The sequence below is a fragment of the Callionymus lyra genome, chromosome 4 (assembly GCF_982586985.1).
Source record: "Callionymus lyra chromosome 4, fCalLyr1.hap1.1, whole genome shotgun sequence".
In the NCBI taxonomy this organism is placed as follows: Eukaryota; Metazoa; Chordata; class Actinopteri; order Syngnathiformes; family Callionymidae; genus Callionymus; species Callionymus lyra.
The window spans coordinates 16,559,815-16,577,453 of NC_141821.1; positions in this window are offsets into that span (position 1 = coordinate 16,559,815).

The following is a 17,639-nucleotide window of genomic DNA, read 5'->3' on the forward strand; positions in this document are numbered from 1 at the left end:
TCAATATAGACTTAATTACAATAAATAACATTAATATTATTAACTGTATTAATGCGGCCCTCGGATGTCAAAGAAGCACTTTTACACATAGAAAATGTTTTGAGAAATTACAATTTTATTTAGTTTTTATTATTTTATTAACTCTAAATACATTTTGCACACTTCATTTTTTTATCACTTGCCATGTACTTTTTGTAGATATTTTCTGCCCGTCAAAATAATTAAAGTGTACATTTCTATATCACATTAAGACAAACATTATTATATATACATTTTTTAATTATTTTTTTCATGGGTGATTGTTTTGTTTTTTTCTCTTGCTTCTTTTGTTATCTTCTTTTATTCTTATATTCTGTGCTGAAACCTCACGAAAAAAAAAAATCAATGTTCTGTTCACAACACTAGTAATAAAAGTTTATGATTTTAAATATTTAATTGGCATAGTTAGGTTTTACTTGTGTTCCACCCCCTTTTTATTTGGTCCTTGTGTTGTCTCTGGGTCAAGGTGACCCGGAGGCCTACAAACATGTTTTTCGTTTTCACCTTGACCCAGAGTAAACAAAAAAGGATAACACAAACACATTTGTTTTCAGGCCTAGATAACACAAGGATGAAAAGTTTTTTCCATCATACTTTGTCTCTCTCTCTCCTGTCTCTATTTTCTCTCCTTTCTTTTTGTCTTCCCTCCTCACAGTCAAGAGTGTATAAAGTGAAATTGAATTCTCCTTCACTCTCATAAGAACCGCCACGACGTTCACCATAATTCCAAGATTATTTGGGCGAGTATAAGAACCTGTGTCATTATAAGGTAATAACAATGTCAGAGTGTTCTTAATAAATAAACCATTATAATTATTACTTAAATAACCATCTTCACAACACTTCATGTCACCAACGAAAAAGGAATGTAAGAATGTATTTTTGTTGTCATCATTAAAGAACTGGGTTGGACACAAATGAACTACGGTGGCCGTGACAATAACGTTCAATTATTAACAGAGAATGCGCAAGAGTGACGGTGGTTTCAGGTGTTTTTTTAAGTAAAAACGTTCGATCTTCTCTGGATCAAGTTCTGGTTCCATCCAGCAGATGGCTCTGTGTGTTCATGTAACAGCTCTGGGTCCTGAGCCCTCGGAAAAAAGGCCTGAATTCGATCGCAGAGCGACGGCAACACTTTTACGGTAAAACTTTCTTTAAAATAAATAAAAATCTTCAAATTGTCACATGAAGTATACATGGAAATAAACCCCAAATTATAATTGTCAAAATATTTTTACATGTCAAATAATCGAAAAAAAAAAAAGATATGTGGGATTTAAAAGCACATTTTGAAAAGTCTTCTAAAAAGTTAAATTTGAATCATACAACTAACAGTGGAATAACCAAAAAGGAAACCCCACAACATTTTCTTTTCTAATGACATTGGCTCCCATGATGGTTAAAACAATCTATGGAAGAAAATGTATTTTTCTAATTCTACATGGTCAAACAAATAATTATAATTGGAATATTTTAAGTTTTAAACACATTAGATAAATTGTTTGATCTTCGCTTTGAATTATATTTATATATACAACTGAAAACATTTACAGAATTACATTTTAATGACAGTAATGCAAACACAATGTAAAATATCATGCAGCTAAATTAAAACAACAATTTGTTTTTGCCGGTAATATTCATTAATTTCACTAAATAATTCACACGACAGCATCAAAATATCAATCACATCTGCATTAATTCTGCGGGTTCATTGAGCGCTCAGGATCAATAATGGTGTGTGGTTTGGGTCAGCGGAGTCACATGACGGCAGTGGGACAAGCTTCAATCCTGACACTAAAAGGACTATTGAGTTTCAACACAGCGAGACGTTCAGGTTTCATATGCAAAATGAAGTGAGCTCGATTAATAAATGACAGATTCCGGTCCACCGAGGCAGATATCAAACATTCTTATCCCGGATTATGTTGAAAAAAAAACCCAACTCTGTTTAAGCGTCTTCAATAAAGTTCCCACCTGCCCCGATGCAGCTCTCCATCTCCGTCCCCAGCCAGGAAGTGACGGCCTCGTGCTTCTGCTTAATGGTTTCCACAGAGCAGGCCGTGCACGACGGACGCCAGAGAATCACTCTCTCACACACACTCGTCTGCACTATCTGTGCGATACTTGCTGGAGACGCTCGTGTTTATCTAAGCTAGATTTTCACAACTGGAAAGTAATAGCCATCTGCTCAGGCCGGCTGCAGGGGTATCAGATGTGAGCAGGTAACCTATTAAAATCACACTCACACACTCCCGGTGGAGGAGAGACGAGGTAAAGAGCAGGAGACTCTTGCGCTGACATCCACGGCGGCGATGATTTATTGGCCGATATTTGATAAACAGGTTTGTTTCCTGAATTACTGGGTATTTCTTCATCAAACTCAGAGAAACATTCTCTTCAGGTAACGTTGGAGAGGTGAGTCCTCCCTTTCCCAAGCCCCCCCCCCCCACCGGCCTCTGCTCAAAGGCCGTGTGCGACCCCGTGATGACATATGACCTCTTCCGTGGCCTCCTGAAGCCGCGTCTGTCATTCACAACAATGTGGCTCAACATTTTCATCCCCGTGCCCGCTTGAGCAGTGACTGTTCCCAGAGAGAAAATGTTTAATGGATTTTAATATTTGAAATGTTTTCAACCATCTCTAAATATGTTCATGATAACTTTATAAAATGTTTTCAGGAAACTACTCATAATTTAATTGTTATCTAATTCAATGATTCATGTTTATATATATATATATATATATATAGAGAGAGAGAGATATTTGTCTACCAATAAAAATGTATATTAAACAAGTTTCACTGTTTCACGCTGTCAATCACATGAGCAATACAAACTGATGCAGTATTTTATTAAAAACAATTCCACTTAAAAAAATATAACCATAACATAATCCTTTTTTTTTTTTTTTAAATTGATTATATAAATACACCATAGTGTGACATAACAAATGTTGCTCTTGAAACTATTACAAAATAACTGCAATTGAACACTGAACTTGAAATTTCAATAATCAAATGGTTAAACAAGTTTTCAAAGCAAGTCATTTAATTTAGTATTTAACTTTTATTTAATGAATAAAATCCCATCAATTAAATACTACTACGACTACTACTACTACTACTTTTACTACGACTACTACTACTACTACTACTACTACTACTACTCCTACAACTACTACTATTACCACTACTACTACTTCTATTCCTACTACTACTACTAATAATAAGAGATTGTAAAAAATTAACAACAAATGTTTTTTCAAGATGAAATGTCAGGAAGTAATAACACTTAATGACATGTATAGAAGTAATACAAGTTTGACAAACTCTGATGAGCAAGAAAACTCTCGCCTTCAACTGATTTATTCTTCTCTGCAGTGAAGCGTGTCCTCTTTGACCAACATCTACTCCTGTTAATTCCAGGTGGACACATTATTTTGAGGACCCCTTTGTCTTCCAAAAAAAGTTGATGTGACATTTAACTCGTGAAAGCACTGATGGTCTAATCACCTCTAAAAGCATCTCTGTGGGTGTCTGAGTAATGAGGCCCCTGAAGGATACACACACACACACACCTACACACACACACCTACACACTTGTGTTTTTCCGGCCTCGCAGTGAAGCAGCCGGATCCATCTGTGCACGAGGAGCAGACGGAAGCCATTGAGGTGGAACATGGAGAAGCCCTGACAAGATAAAGACATCAGGAGCAGACAAGGGCAGAGAGGCACTCGGATGGACCGGGCCTCTCTCTCCCGCTGACACCAGATACCTGCTATTTAAAACAGTGGCTTTCGCTTGCTCATGGATTTGTCCACGCTACAGTCACACAGGCCAGGATCCGCTCCTCCTCCTCCTCCTCCTCCTCCTCCTCCTCCTCCTCCTCCTCCTCCTCCTCCTCGTATCTTCGCCCTCCAGTTTACAGCGTGAAGCAGAGAAACCTCCATCTCTGGCCTCTAATGAAATCGGAATATGAGTTATGGAGTTCCAAAGTAGATCGTATTAAGACGGTCCCCCCATGTCTGGTCCTGCGAGTTAACCATTAGTGCTGCTGAAGTCTGTCAGTGCAGGGGGGGGGGCCCCCTTGATTTTGGCTGAGGGCCCATGACCCTCTGAGGATGGATGCTGAGACCAAGTCTGCCCATTGGACAGGCTCGGCGTGAGTGACAGCGAGCTCTGGACGACAGCTGAAAGACGCTGGCAGCCGGAAACTGAAGAGGGAGGTGTGTGAGGGGGGGGGGGTTGGTACCGACAGGGTTTAAGTTGAAACAAAATTTGGCAACATCCGGACATAGAGGGAAGTAGAGTAGAGTGGAAAATACAATAAAACATTTTTTTTTACCAGGATGACGTTGACATTCGTACGCTTTAAGAAGAATTATATTTGAAAAAAAAAAACATCATTAAAATCTATAGAAAAACTAACTAAACTAAATAAATTAAGAGCACAAAAAAAAAAGTGTAATGCTCTACAAATTCTTATTTAAAACGGTATAATAGAAAAGTATGACGTAAAGCTCTACATTTTTAGTAAACCAAATAATAAACTAGACAGTACGCTTTGACCCGTGACGAAAAAAACTATGCAAGCTACAAAAGAGTCAAATCTTGCGTTGATAATTTGGACTTTTATCTACAATTTAAAGTTCGAATGGTGTTTCTACGGGAACGTATGCCGGAGCAGGAGATGTTTGAAAAACGTTGTAGATTTGTGACTTTTTGGACCTCAACCTAATTATTCCTTTTGGTAAATTTATTGCAGTTTTTTGAGACAAACATCGCGAAAAGTGTATTTTCTGGCGAAAACATAATAAAAAAAAGAATAATAAATAAAAAACAATAATAGCGGCGCTTGTCCGATCAAGCCACACGTCTTGATGTATTTTTGGTTTGGATGTGCAACAGTGTGGGGGTGAAAAGTGCCAAAAATGGAAGGAGGATGAATAATAAAAAGACGCCCCGGAGAATAACAAGAGTGAGCTAATAAATACTAACCCTTTTAAATAAACCCTCTTTTATCATGAAAATAAAAATCTTCTGAATATACGGATCTATTTATATATATTAATTTATAATAAAAAGAGATTCAGCAAGTGGGTTTAATGCTTAAAGAAAGTCCCGGTACTTCCTCCTCTCTCAGCGTATTAACCCACCACAGTACATTTTCTTTACACCCCTCCCCTCCACTTCCCCACTCAGCAGCCCCTTCTCAGTCCTGAGACCATTATAGCCCCTCAGTCCCTTTTAGCCGTCACTCTGCGTCTGCCCCCTCCTGTCACATACTCTTGCCCCTGCCTTGTCACACCCGTGCTCTGATGGATGGTCGGGGTCACTGGTTCAGCTGTGGAGTTCAAGCCTGTAGGCTCCACGCACCCCCCCGTACCCCCCTCCGTCCCCACCTTCTGCCCACCTTTACTCCACCTCCTCCTCTCCCTGCCCAGAAGTCGGCCCTCAGCTGAGAAAACTCATAACTCTCCCTCCTTCCCCAACACCCACTGTTAACACTTTCATTCCTCGCCGGGACCCTCAAATAGCCCGGCTTCCTGGGGCCGCATAAATCACGGCGAGGGTCAGAACCGGACCTGGACTCGGGCCTCACCTCGTGTCGTGTGGGAGGAGGGAGAGTGTTCAGCGTCACCGCGGCCTGAGTTATCTCTATATAATGACGCCCGGGGTCGTCTGCGAATTTGACGGATCGTGCGGAGGATCTTCGTACGGGTCAGGACCGGCTGGAGTCACATGACCATGTTGTGTTCATGCTCACCTTCAGATTTAAACACCTACTATTTTGAAAGAAAATACTTTTTTAAAGGGTCAAGAATAGTTGGAGCAACAAGCTAAAATCTCAGAAACTTTACACATTTAAAACAGTACAATATTTGACTGGTCCAAAAAAGGTTTTAGGAATAACTTTGAGTATTTTATATTTAAAAAAGATGTAGAAACTTTGATTTACGAGAGACCATTACCAGCAACTACGTCCATATTGGATTATTGCAGTTTTTAGTCAAATTTAAGGCATAAAAAAACAAGAAAAAAAACGTAAATTCAATCAAATATCACATAATATTTTATAAAACAATAGTGTAAAATTCATAAAAATAGATACTTTTACGGACATTTTGAGACAAACTAACTCATCAAAAAAAAAGAGTTAAACATAAAATTAAAAACATTTGAATTTTAATTATATAACTGAATTAATAATAAATAAAAAAAACTAAAACAACGGGTATAAACTATATTTTAGGGAGTTTTAAATAATTAAAAATCTAACAAACAAGAGATCTATAATGCAACAGGAAATGCTAAAAAAAAGAAAACGCTATTATATTTAGAAAATAAATAATGTGTTTAAAGGTCACAATAATCAAAAGGTAAAATGTTTAACTATCAAAGTTGATGATGATGAAATAATGTAAATAAGAAAAATCAAGGTGGAACCAATAGAATCAAAACGAGGGGGAAAAAAAACGATTTGTGACGGTGGGCCAGACAGGGACGGTCAAGAGCCGAATTCGGGCCCCACAATGACCCGGTGGGTTCAGGTCTAATCCATCCTGACACACACTCTGCTCTCATGCTAATGGCAATATTTAACAACACTGAACCGACAAGGGGGTCCGGGTGGGACAGAGTCCAGTAGTTTTGAAACGTGGCAATTACGAGCATTAGCTCCCGCCCCCGACCCGCCACGCCAAAGTGAGCGGAAATGGCAGCAATCACGCCCGATTTCCCCGCGAGACGGAGGACGAGCCGGACACACACACACACACACACACACACACACACACACACACACACACACACACACACACACACACACACACACACACACACACACACACACACATGTACATAACACAGACACGCCGGGCAGCTCGTGACAGATGGGAGCAGAGCGGGTCGGTGCTGGAGCTGACAGCAATGTTGCTGAAATTGCTGTTGGATTGACTCACAATTAAGATATCAAAAGAGATCAGGGCGGCTCACTGACAGCTGCGTCGATTGTTTGCACCTGCTGCGCCGCGCATGTCTGGCATGGATTAGGTCGACTTGTGCCGGCCACATTTCACCTTTCCACGAGTGAGGCAGTCCAGAATCATCCTCGTTTCCCCGACAGCACCACAACCTGGAACCGCTCGGCTATTAACAAGCGGCGGGGAGGGAGAGACATCCACAGAGAATAACCATTAGACGAGCTGGAGACCCTTCGTGTTCCTCGACGCACCCTCAACCAATGAGCAACTACACACTTTACAGAGAAGTAATCTACTGGCAAATTTTATTTGAATAATTTAATCTTTATTTTATAATTGGAAAAATAAAAAAACAAGTATGTTTATAGTCTTTGTTGTCCACCTCAAAACTCAGTGTAAGTTCAACCAAAATTCCAACTACACTCCATTTCTACTCACCCTCATGTCGATTGATGGTTGAGATTATTTTCAGAGTAATCTGTCCTTTTTTAGAGTTACAGGCGAAAATGTTTGTCCATTTAATAAAGCAACTGGAGCTCAGTTGTTTTCATCTTTGTCCAAAAAGACACTTAAAAACATCTAAATACCTCGTCTTTAACGTCCGTCATGTGTTGATAACAAGTGATGTAAACTTAAAGTACTCTGGGTAAATGTCTAGTATGTGCTCTGGAAGGTCTCACGATATTTACCTGGAGAACTTCCGGGTCTGTATCGCTTGTAACTATGTAAACATCTTCTACAAAGAAGCTTAAAATATAGACTTATCATACTTTTTCTGGAACAATTCTTTCCGTCGGGGCTTCAATACAAGATGAACGTTACAGATGAACAAAATAAAGGTATTTGGATGTTTTTAAATGTGTCTTTCTGAACAAAGTTACAATCAATGTCTGTCTCTTCAGTCGCTACATTAAAATTAATAAACATTTTTGACTATAATTCTAAAAAGGAACAGATTACTCCTACGAGGGTGAGTAGAAAATGAGTGAAATATTAATTTTGGGTGAACTATCACTTAAAGAAAGTGAAATTACAAATAATATTTTTTATATTATATTACATTATAATTTGGCTATGTTTTTTTTTTTAATTTTTGGATTTTGGAAGGTTTTGAAAGTTCTCACTTACTACTGCTTCTCACTAGTGAAGCCTGTTTCATAACTAGCAACACAAAATGAAAGTCTAGTTTAAAAAAGCAAACTGTTGGATCAGTAAAATAAACACACTTCCATGTGAGATTGATAACAAAGAATTGTGTTGTTGTTTCCATAGTTTTAATTGAAGTAGTGGTCCAGTGGTTAAGAAGCATGAAACGTTTCACGTCAGGCGAAAGATTGGATTTTACTATTTAAATGAAGCCACGTAAAAATGTGATCCTTGGCAGAGGTATGTCTTTCTCTGTGCTTTTTCTACCAGTTATACTCACACACACACATGTGGAATGTCACTGAGTAATTAACACTTAAAGGCACCAACAGTCCAGAACAAAAATGTAAAAAAAAAGAAGAAATAGCAGCCATGTTTTCCATCGCACACACATACACACACTGCTACACACACGGCGCTACACACACAATCCACTTCTCCTCTTGTTTGGCAGGGGGAGACGAGGCCGCTCGTACCCTGTGCCAACCCCTCTGGAGCCGGGCCAGTCCCACTGGACCCCCTGGATCATATTCTGGTGCTGCTGGTTGGTCCCAGTGTGTAACTCTAGCCGGGTCTCTGACACAGTACAGGTATGTCCCTTGTGGCACAGATTACCAGGGGACTGTGTAAACAGCTCTGCTAATCTGAGGAAGTATCCTGCTGGCATGTTTGTCCGGGCCTCTGTGACCAGTTTGATATTTTATTTGGAAAAAAACCCACTGAAGCCTTTAAAAATGCCCCTGTTTTGTGAAAGAGTCACATTTGTCTTAAAAAAGTCGATTTTTTTTTTGTTTATTTATCGTCACAGTTTTCCGTGTAGGATTAAAATAGTGCAATGAAATCTCCATGGACTTCTGCACTAGATGTTCTGGCTCAGTTGTGAGGAGATCTGTACCTGAGTTTGCTTCAGGAAGGCCCTGAAGGGAAACTGGAAGGGTCAAGAAAGCATCCAGATGTTGGCAAACATGACATTATTCTTGACATTTATCTTTTTAGAACACAGTAGAAGACTCTTCTCACAAGTGGCAGGTACACGCATCAATACAAGGTACGTCATGGACTAATGGGTGATGCAAAAAAACGAAAAGAAAAAGCCAAAAATCTTCTCTCAGTTTGAGTCTGAGTGCACCACGGACTTGAAGAGACGCCAGAGTTGTCATCTTCTGTCATTGAGAATTGATGTCCATCTACTTTAATCTGCTAACAGCTTGGGCTCGGGCCACTCGGTCATTTCTTTCCATTGTCCTGCTTGTCATCTCTGCCGGGCAGACACTGCTAAGATATTAATGGCGGCGTGATGAGATGGACTCCTTACAAGGCTGCCACTACTGGATTATTGATCATGTACTGAAAGACATGATGTGGTTCAGGTTCTGCTCCGTTTCTGACCGCCACGATCGTACTCGACCAGATAATCGCTGATCTTTATGGCCTCAGTTCATTCACCGACCACTTTAATACCAAACATGGACAACTAATGAAACCAATAAATATAATAAGACAAACAACAACTAATGAAAAATTCCTCACATCTAAATGTCGTTTTGTTAAATCAATATTGTGATACAATATGTGGCACCAAAAGGGTCCAAACATAATGTAGAGCAAAAGTAATCCTGATCAAGCTAAACATAAAAAGTTAATAAATACATATTTAAACAAAAACATTTCTGTAATTCACAATACAGCCTATTATTGTTCCATTTATTTTTTATGTGAAGCACTTCTTACAAGCAGGAACTTAATATATTATTTTGGAATTCTGTCATTGGCCATATTTGTATATGAAGTACTTACTCACAGACTAGAAATATATGATTACATGAATCTAGATGTACTATCTTAAGAAATTACCTTTTCAATACTAATCTTTGTTGATAAACTACAAACAAATCTGTGTTTCTATTCTGGTAAAAAGATAATCTACTTAAAGCAATTGTGCTAAAGTGGCTAGTGCTGCAGCTAAAAGCTATCGATACGTTATGGTTATTAAACATCTTTGAGTTCTCATGGTTCATATTATTAGTGTCATCTATATTATGATAAATGTGATAATGCTCCTTCTACAAAGAAGATATACCTTTAACTGTCGCCCGGAGAGCAGCCAAATCCTGCTAGCATCAAGTGCCAGAAGGTTGGCTTCATTCAAAGTAGATTAATGCTAACGCTGTGACTTATATAGTTACTAACATATAGAGTTGCTAGTGTTTAAGATAAGATAATGGAAAGAGATTATGAACAAGTGAACAGAAGCGATGTTGAATAAAATTAATTTGATGAGTTATTGGTAAAAATAAGGGAAGCACAAAGAGATAATTCAGATAGATTGAGTGTCCCAAAATGAAAAGACCATAGATACTTTAACAATTAGATTTTTATTTAACAGGAAAACAATTGTTTTATAATGAAAAGAAAAAAAAAATCGGTCAAACAAAGCCTGTTCGAAATATAGTTCTGTTATTATGTAATTACATTTTAAATTGTTGAAATCGTGTCTCCAGAATAAACTAGGTTAGTTCAATGTGTGGATAAATTGTGGAAAATAAAACGAATCACATATTTTAACAACTGCAGGAAAACAAACAACTCGTTAAGTGGTTTATTTGTCGACTTTATTGTGGCGGTAACTCGCTCCAGAAGCGAAGGGAGACGAGTAACGCGAGGCTTTCCTCTCCGTCCTCCGTGTGTTTGGACGAGCGCAACTGCAGCATGAAAAGAGCTCCGCATGGAATCGCTTCCCTCTCTCGCCGTCGAGTCATTAAGAATCCTTCAGTCTTTCCCTCGGTTCTCGGCCAAGGCGCGGAGCTCTCTGAACGTCAGTCGATCATCGCCGCAACTTGACATCCTGACCCGGGCATTTAATTTATTGTTCTTCATTTTATACGGATGTAAAGGCCCTTCGCTCTTCTAAATTAATCCAGGTTAATTTGCAACGGCTCTCCGTCCCACCCAGGATGAATGGGCCCTCTGTTGGGCAGGGTGGACCCCGGGCCACCCACTTTTATGGGAATCTGCAGTGAATTAGAAAATCTGTCAATGAGAGAGGAGCCGCGGCGCGCGGATATGCCGTGTCACTCCACCTGTAAAAGAAGTGCTCTTTGTCCATTATCTCCCAGGCTTACCTGAGGAGAGTTAACCTCCAGGTCAATAACATCTCCACGGTGTTTCATGACTGGCTGGGCCGGGGCCGGGGGTCTGAGGAGAGCCATTGTTAACCAGGGGGGCTGCAGACCCACACTTCCTCCCTCTTTGGCTCTCCCGATCACATACCTCTGGGAAACAGATCTGCGGAGCCGTAAAGATGTGATCACTTTCACAGGGAGAGAGCGGCCACTGTACTCGCTCGTGGTTGATACAAACGGCTTCTTTAAATCAAGTGACCAGAATATGAAGCACACAGACAGCATTTCTTGGCATCGTGAAAAAACGGTCAAATACATTCACCTAATTACTCATAATTTACTGCTGCGCCGTCATAATAACTCACAGACTTGGCAGCGCTTTCCTTTCTAGAGAGTTAAGCGAAGCACTTATTACGGACTAATATTAGCTGCTGGGTTTGGATTACTTCACACATATCCAATAATAATTACATGTATTTTAATATCGAATTTTACAAGTAAAAGTGCAGATACAAACACTTTAATATCTAGAACAGTCGCTACAGAGTCTCTTTAGATATTTAATATTTTTGGATCAAAATCTAAGTGGTTTGTTGAGACGTTGAACGATAAAAATTTGTAAGAAAAGTTCAGAAACAGACACTGTTGAAGTCAATGAAATTCAGCACTGGATGACACAAAACTTCCTGTTGAATTCTGAATAGTTTGGCCACAACTATCCTACCCCTAACTAATGCTCTAGCTTTTCAAAATGGACTCCTGCCTCTAGCAACACTGTAAACTGGTTTAAATCTGATCTATCAGACAGAAAGCATTATGTGCACGTCAACCGTTTCTCATCGACACACACTAAGGTCAGCTATGGTGTCCCGCAAGGTTCTGTTGTTGGTCCAATTCCATTTACAATCTTTATGTTTCCACTGGGGGACTTGATCAGAAGACATTCTATAAACTTTCACTGTTATGTTGATGACACTCAACTCTACTTGTCAATGAAGCCAGATGAAGGTCATCAGCTAACACAACTACAGTCCTGTATTGCAGATATCAAGTCCTGAATGACCAAAAACTCCCTTCTAATGAACTCGGACAAAATTGAGGTTCTACTAGTTGGTCCACAACTTCTCAAACAATCGTTAACTAATGATCTAGCTTAACATAATGGACTTGCTACTGCTGCTAGCACCACTGAAAATAAACCTTTAAAAAATAATTTCCTTCCTTTGAACGCTGCTGAGAAGCTCATCCATTCTTTTGTTACCTCCAGGCTGAACTACTGTAACTCTCTTCTGTCAGGTTGCTCAAAATAGTCCCTCAGAACTCTGCAGCTCATTCAGAACTCTGCAGTTCGTGTCCTGACTAAAGGGTGTGATCACATTTCCGATGTGCTGTCCTCTTTACATTGGCTTCCAGTAGAATTTAAAATACAATTTAAAATCCTTCTCTTAACCTACAAAGCTTTATATGGCCTAGCACCAACCTACATTAAAGATCTAATCCAAACTTACCAGCCTTCTAGGACCTTACGATCCTTAAACTCTGAACTATTAGTTATACTAAAAATCTCTAAATGTAGATATGGAGCCAGGGCCTTCAGTTTTCAAGCCCCTCTGCTGTGGAACCAACTACCGGCTTCAGTCCGGGGGGCCGACACCCTCTATATGTTTAAGAGTCATCTTAACGCGTTTTACACTCCGAGCTCTCTCTATGTAATCTACAACACTTAAAATAACAGTTTTCAAATACATTTCTAATGTGTTATAATATATTTTTATTTTGTAATAATTTCAATATGAAAATAATTATATATTATAACATTTCCAATTAATTATTCATAATACATAATAATTTCAATATGATTTATAGTAATGCTTATGAAAGTTCATAAAAAAATGTTTTATTTTGTACAAATAAAAAGGGGTAGAGGAATTATTTTTTATTAAGAAACAATAATAATAATACTATTAATACTATGTTAATACTATAATAAAATTCTAAAACAAACAAGCAAACACATACATCGATGGAAGACATTTAAAAAAAAAGAAAAGGGCTTGTCCCATGGAGGTAGATTTGTTTCTAAGAATTAAAAAAAAGTAACTCTGATCTAAAAATATGTTTACACTTAAGAAAAAGTTGCTTCAATAAAAACATATTTTCAATAAAAAAAAAAATCAAAATGTATTTTTTTTTAAAATTTAAGTTATCTTTATTATGGCAGGCCCATATTATGGTCAAGTTTCAACCAATTTCAGTCTTTTCTTCATCAAAGTGGAAAGTTTTGCAGTATTTTATTATTAAGTCTTTGTTTGTTTGATTGAAGCAACGTTTTTTGATTGAAGTACCTATTTTTAAAAAATTGAATAATAAAGAAACAAATACCTCTATATTGTGGAGAATGTGTCACCGTGGCTGAGACAGTGTTGAATGCAAAGGTACAGGAGAAGACTCTGGGTTTATTTAAGGGTTAATTGTACAGTAAAACAAATGAGGTATCCAGAACTGAACATTTGATTATTTCCATCTTGTGGAGCGTTTAAACAAATCAACGTGCAATCGCAAGCCAGTCTGTTTTGAAACGCTACTGGGTTCAGCCGGAGCTATTTGACTGGGATCTGGACCCGCATGTAAATGACTGTTGATGTTTGTCTGCAGCCGAGCAGGTGCAGAGAAGCGCAGGTGAGCTGCTGGTAACAAACCCACTCATCATCTGCCGCTGGAAACCCGATCTAAATATAATTGATTGTAGTAAACAACTCAGTTATGATGCGTATCACTTACAGAGCCCGTTGCTGTGGAATTCCCGTTGCTTGGATTTCTGTCTATCGGAAAACAACTGGAGGAAGTCAGTCGAGCGTTTGTCAACAAGGAGCAACAAAGCGAGACGGACAGCTCAGAGCTGGCGAGTGGACTGTAAATGAAGCTGATTGCTGTTGCGTTGTTGAGGGAAAACAAATGCTCTTCTCTATAGGCCTTTTTTTTTGTTGAAGCATCTGCCCCGAGAAAACAATGTTGTCATTGCATTCATTAACAGCCCCGAGGGGTCGATGTGGAGGCGAGGGAACATGCTGGGCTGCATCACCTGTTCCTTGAACCGAAATAGGACACAACTTGAGATTCAATTTTAGCAGCCAGTGAGGCAAACGCACAGCAACGACAGGGGCGTAGTGGCTGGTGATGAGTGATGCTCTCTGGCCTTCACTCACGATCGGATCTCCCTCGCGGCCCCTTTTCTACAACACTTTTGCGTGACATCAGCGGCTAATAATAACTCTCTGATTCATCTGCACTCATCAAATATAGAATAATAAAGTCAGGAAATCGCTCGTCTTCTAATGAAGCACATGTTCTTATTTATAAAAGATCAAGAATAAAGAGTTTAGATTAGGGGCTCGGAACTCCAGAAAAATCTAGTTCCTCCAAATGAGAAACATAATCAAACGTCCAAAAGCCTAAACAATCAAATGCGGCAGCGAAACAAATGGCAATTGTTCTTGAAAGGAGAATTAAGTCCGGGATTCAAAGATACAGATCCTCTTCGCTGATTCCCGCTGCTGCTTGTCCCGCTCTGGAATCAATTCCAGTCCTCTCTCTGCCATATTAAATCACAATAGCCCACAAAACAAATATTTATTTTTGTTTTCTCCCTGGAAATGGAGGCCCTTTGAAATTCAAACTGGCTGCCTCGTCGCTCAAGCTGCTGACGGACGATCTAAAGTGACGGAGCATTTCTCTCTCTCTCCGTGGAAACGCTGCTGAACTGCAGATGTTTCACTTTTTCCTGGTTTTGAAAACGTATACCTTCATTTGTTCTGCCTTTGTATATGTTATGTTTAGTGAAGGGTTGCACTTATCGTAATGAGGAATGTTTCCATTAAGAAATGTAGCTGCTCAATGAGAGCATGATGAGCCGCTCAGAGGAGAACGATGTTGAAGCTGAACTAGAATCATGCAAACTTAATGTGTCGAACTCTGGCCCTCCAGTCATTTTACGAGGCTCGTAATAACTCTCAACAACTATTGAACTTTAGTTTTACTTATGGACCAAGAAATTAGACTAGAATATAGATTAATTTCAGGAACTTTTTAAACAAACTCTTTGAGTCAGAATAAATACATTCATTTTTTTGTACTTCTTTTCTCATGTTTCAGCCTCACATGATACAATGTTCATGTTTGGACGAGAAGCTGTAAAATAAACAGAACTGAATGAACCATTGTTAGTTAAAATAGTGAGTGACTGACAGGCTTATTCTTGGAACTCTGCCTTTTTTTTTTAGTTTTAAATGTTGGTCCCTTGCTTGATGGAGTTTAAAGTACACATGAGGAAAAAATAAACATCTATAATAATATGTATTAAATTTATTATTGATTATAAAAGTTAAAGTTGCCGTCTTTACTTAAATAATTTGTTCAAACAAATATTACATTTGTAATTTTAAGAGAAAATAACTTCAACATTTGTGATTCCAAGTATTCAAAATGTATGTTTTGCTTTGTAATCATCTGTTGAAATAATAATTAAACTCTTGTCTGACTGTCATGATTGCGATAGAGCAGTATATACTGTATATATATATATATATTTGTTTTTAACGCCACAGTGTGTTAAACCAGTATCATGTTATAAACATACAAGCAATATCAACACACCCAGTCAAAAGATCTTTTTAAATACAGTGCCAAAAAGTGCTGCCCGTCAAAAAAAGGAAAAAAATTATATGTAAAATGCAACCTTATAATATTAGAAAATAACAATATAGTGTTTTTTGTTGGAAAACATAATAAATTAACTTAATAGGAAAAGAAAATGTGTGTTTATGGTGTGAAAATATTTTTAAACATCTTTGGCGACAAGAAATTTGAGATAGAGCAGGATTGTTCGTTTCATAAATTGTGATACAAAGGTTGCGTGAGTCGCCTGCCAATGTATAACAGAAACTTCTAGCACTCATCAACGTCACACTCGTAACCTGAGCTTCACAGCCAGTGACTTCTTCACAGTATTAAAAACTGGACCGATCTACGGTCATTTCAAAATGAGCACAGAGGTGACCCTCAGATTTGAGGAGATGAAGGTAAATAGAGTCATTTTCCCTGACAGTCATTTCATTTCCATAAGGCATCACAGAATAAAAACATTCTTATAATAACATCATGTACAGTAACATGAAGAAAACGTTGTCTGAGGAAAAAAACATCTTCACAGGAACAATGGGTCAAATTTTTGCAGTATTTATGAATCGTCGCCCCTCAGCTTAGTGGCACTTTCATTTAACCCTGTGCTAGCTATGGTGGAAAATACCTTCCCAGCTCACTGGGTGGGCAACGATGTAGGTGTTGATCATCGTTGTCAGGTTGAATTCTAGTTAGGTTTCCAGTGACGCAAGTTTAAAAATGTTTCTGAAACAATCATCGGCTACATACACATTATAGACACTAATATAAGACCTTATTTACCGTAGGAAATATTTTCCGTTCCAGTGAGATCCTCGTTCACACTAAGAAACATGCCTGAAGGACATTCAGTCACTGATATGCTTCAGTTCTCACACAAATGGTTGACACTGACACTGTGATGTCACTTTGTTTTGTAGCGTGACTCCACCCCTCCGCCCTGAAGCCTCGGGGTGATACCCATTATCTTCTCGTGACAACCTGCTTTTGGAAATTGTGTTCGCAAAAGAAAGCATCTTTAGGCTTGGATGATATTTTTGCACCTGTTGTTGCTGTATATCAGAAGAGATGCACAGAAACATTGTTTTAAAATACATTTCTTTATCATCCGGATGAAATGAACTCTTTTGAACCTTAAGTTATGAATTTAATTTAATTCGATACTTTGTAAAAGTGTGCCACATTTGTTTACGTGGAAACAATCGAGGACCAAATATGAACATTGACATCATACCAGGATTCTTCTCATTTAGAAATTTAAATTTACCTTCATCCAGTTCAACACAATTTTGCCACAGAAATACTAAATACTATAAAATGATTTGGAAGCAACACAACAGCTTTACTCAGGTGTTTTTCTTCTTCTCAGAAAATCTTAGGTGGGATTTAAAGAATGCATCGACACAATTTATGACAATTGTATTATTAAATTCTCTGGTTAAATAAGAACAGATCGAAAACTCTGAAAAAATGGCCTTTGTGTTGTACTTGTCTGTTCTAGACAGGCATCTAAGAAATAACATTTAATTACGATTGAGTTCATATTGCAGTAAGGCTAAAGTCATAATTGAATGCCTTTTAAAGTTTAACAAAATTGTGGTAGAAAATAAGGCTGAGATTCATCAATAAAGTTTCCATCGCTGCAGTGTAATGTAGAGCCCATCAGTGGT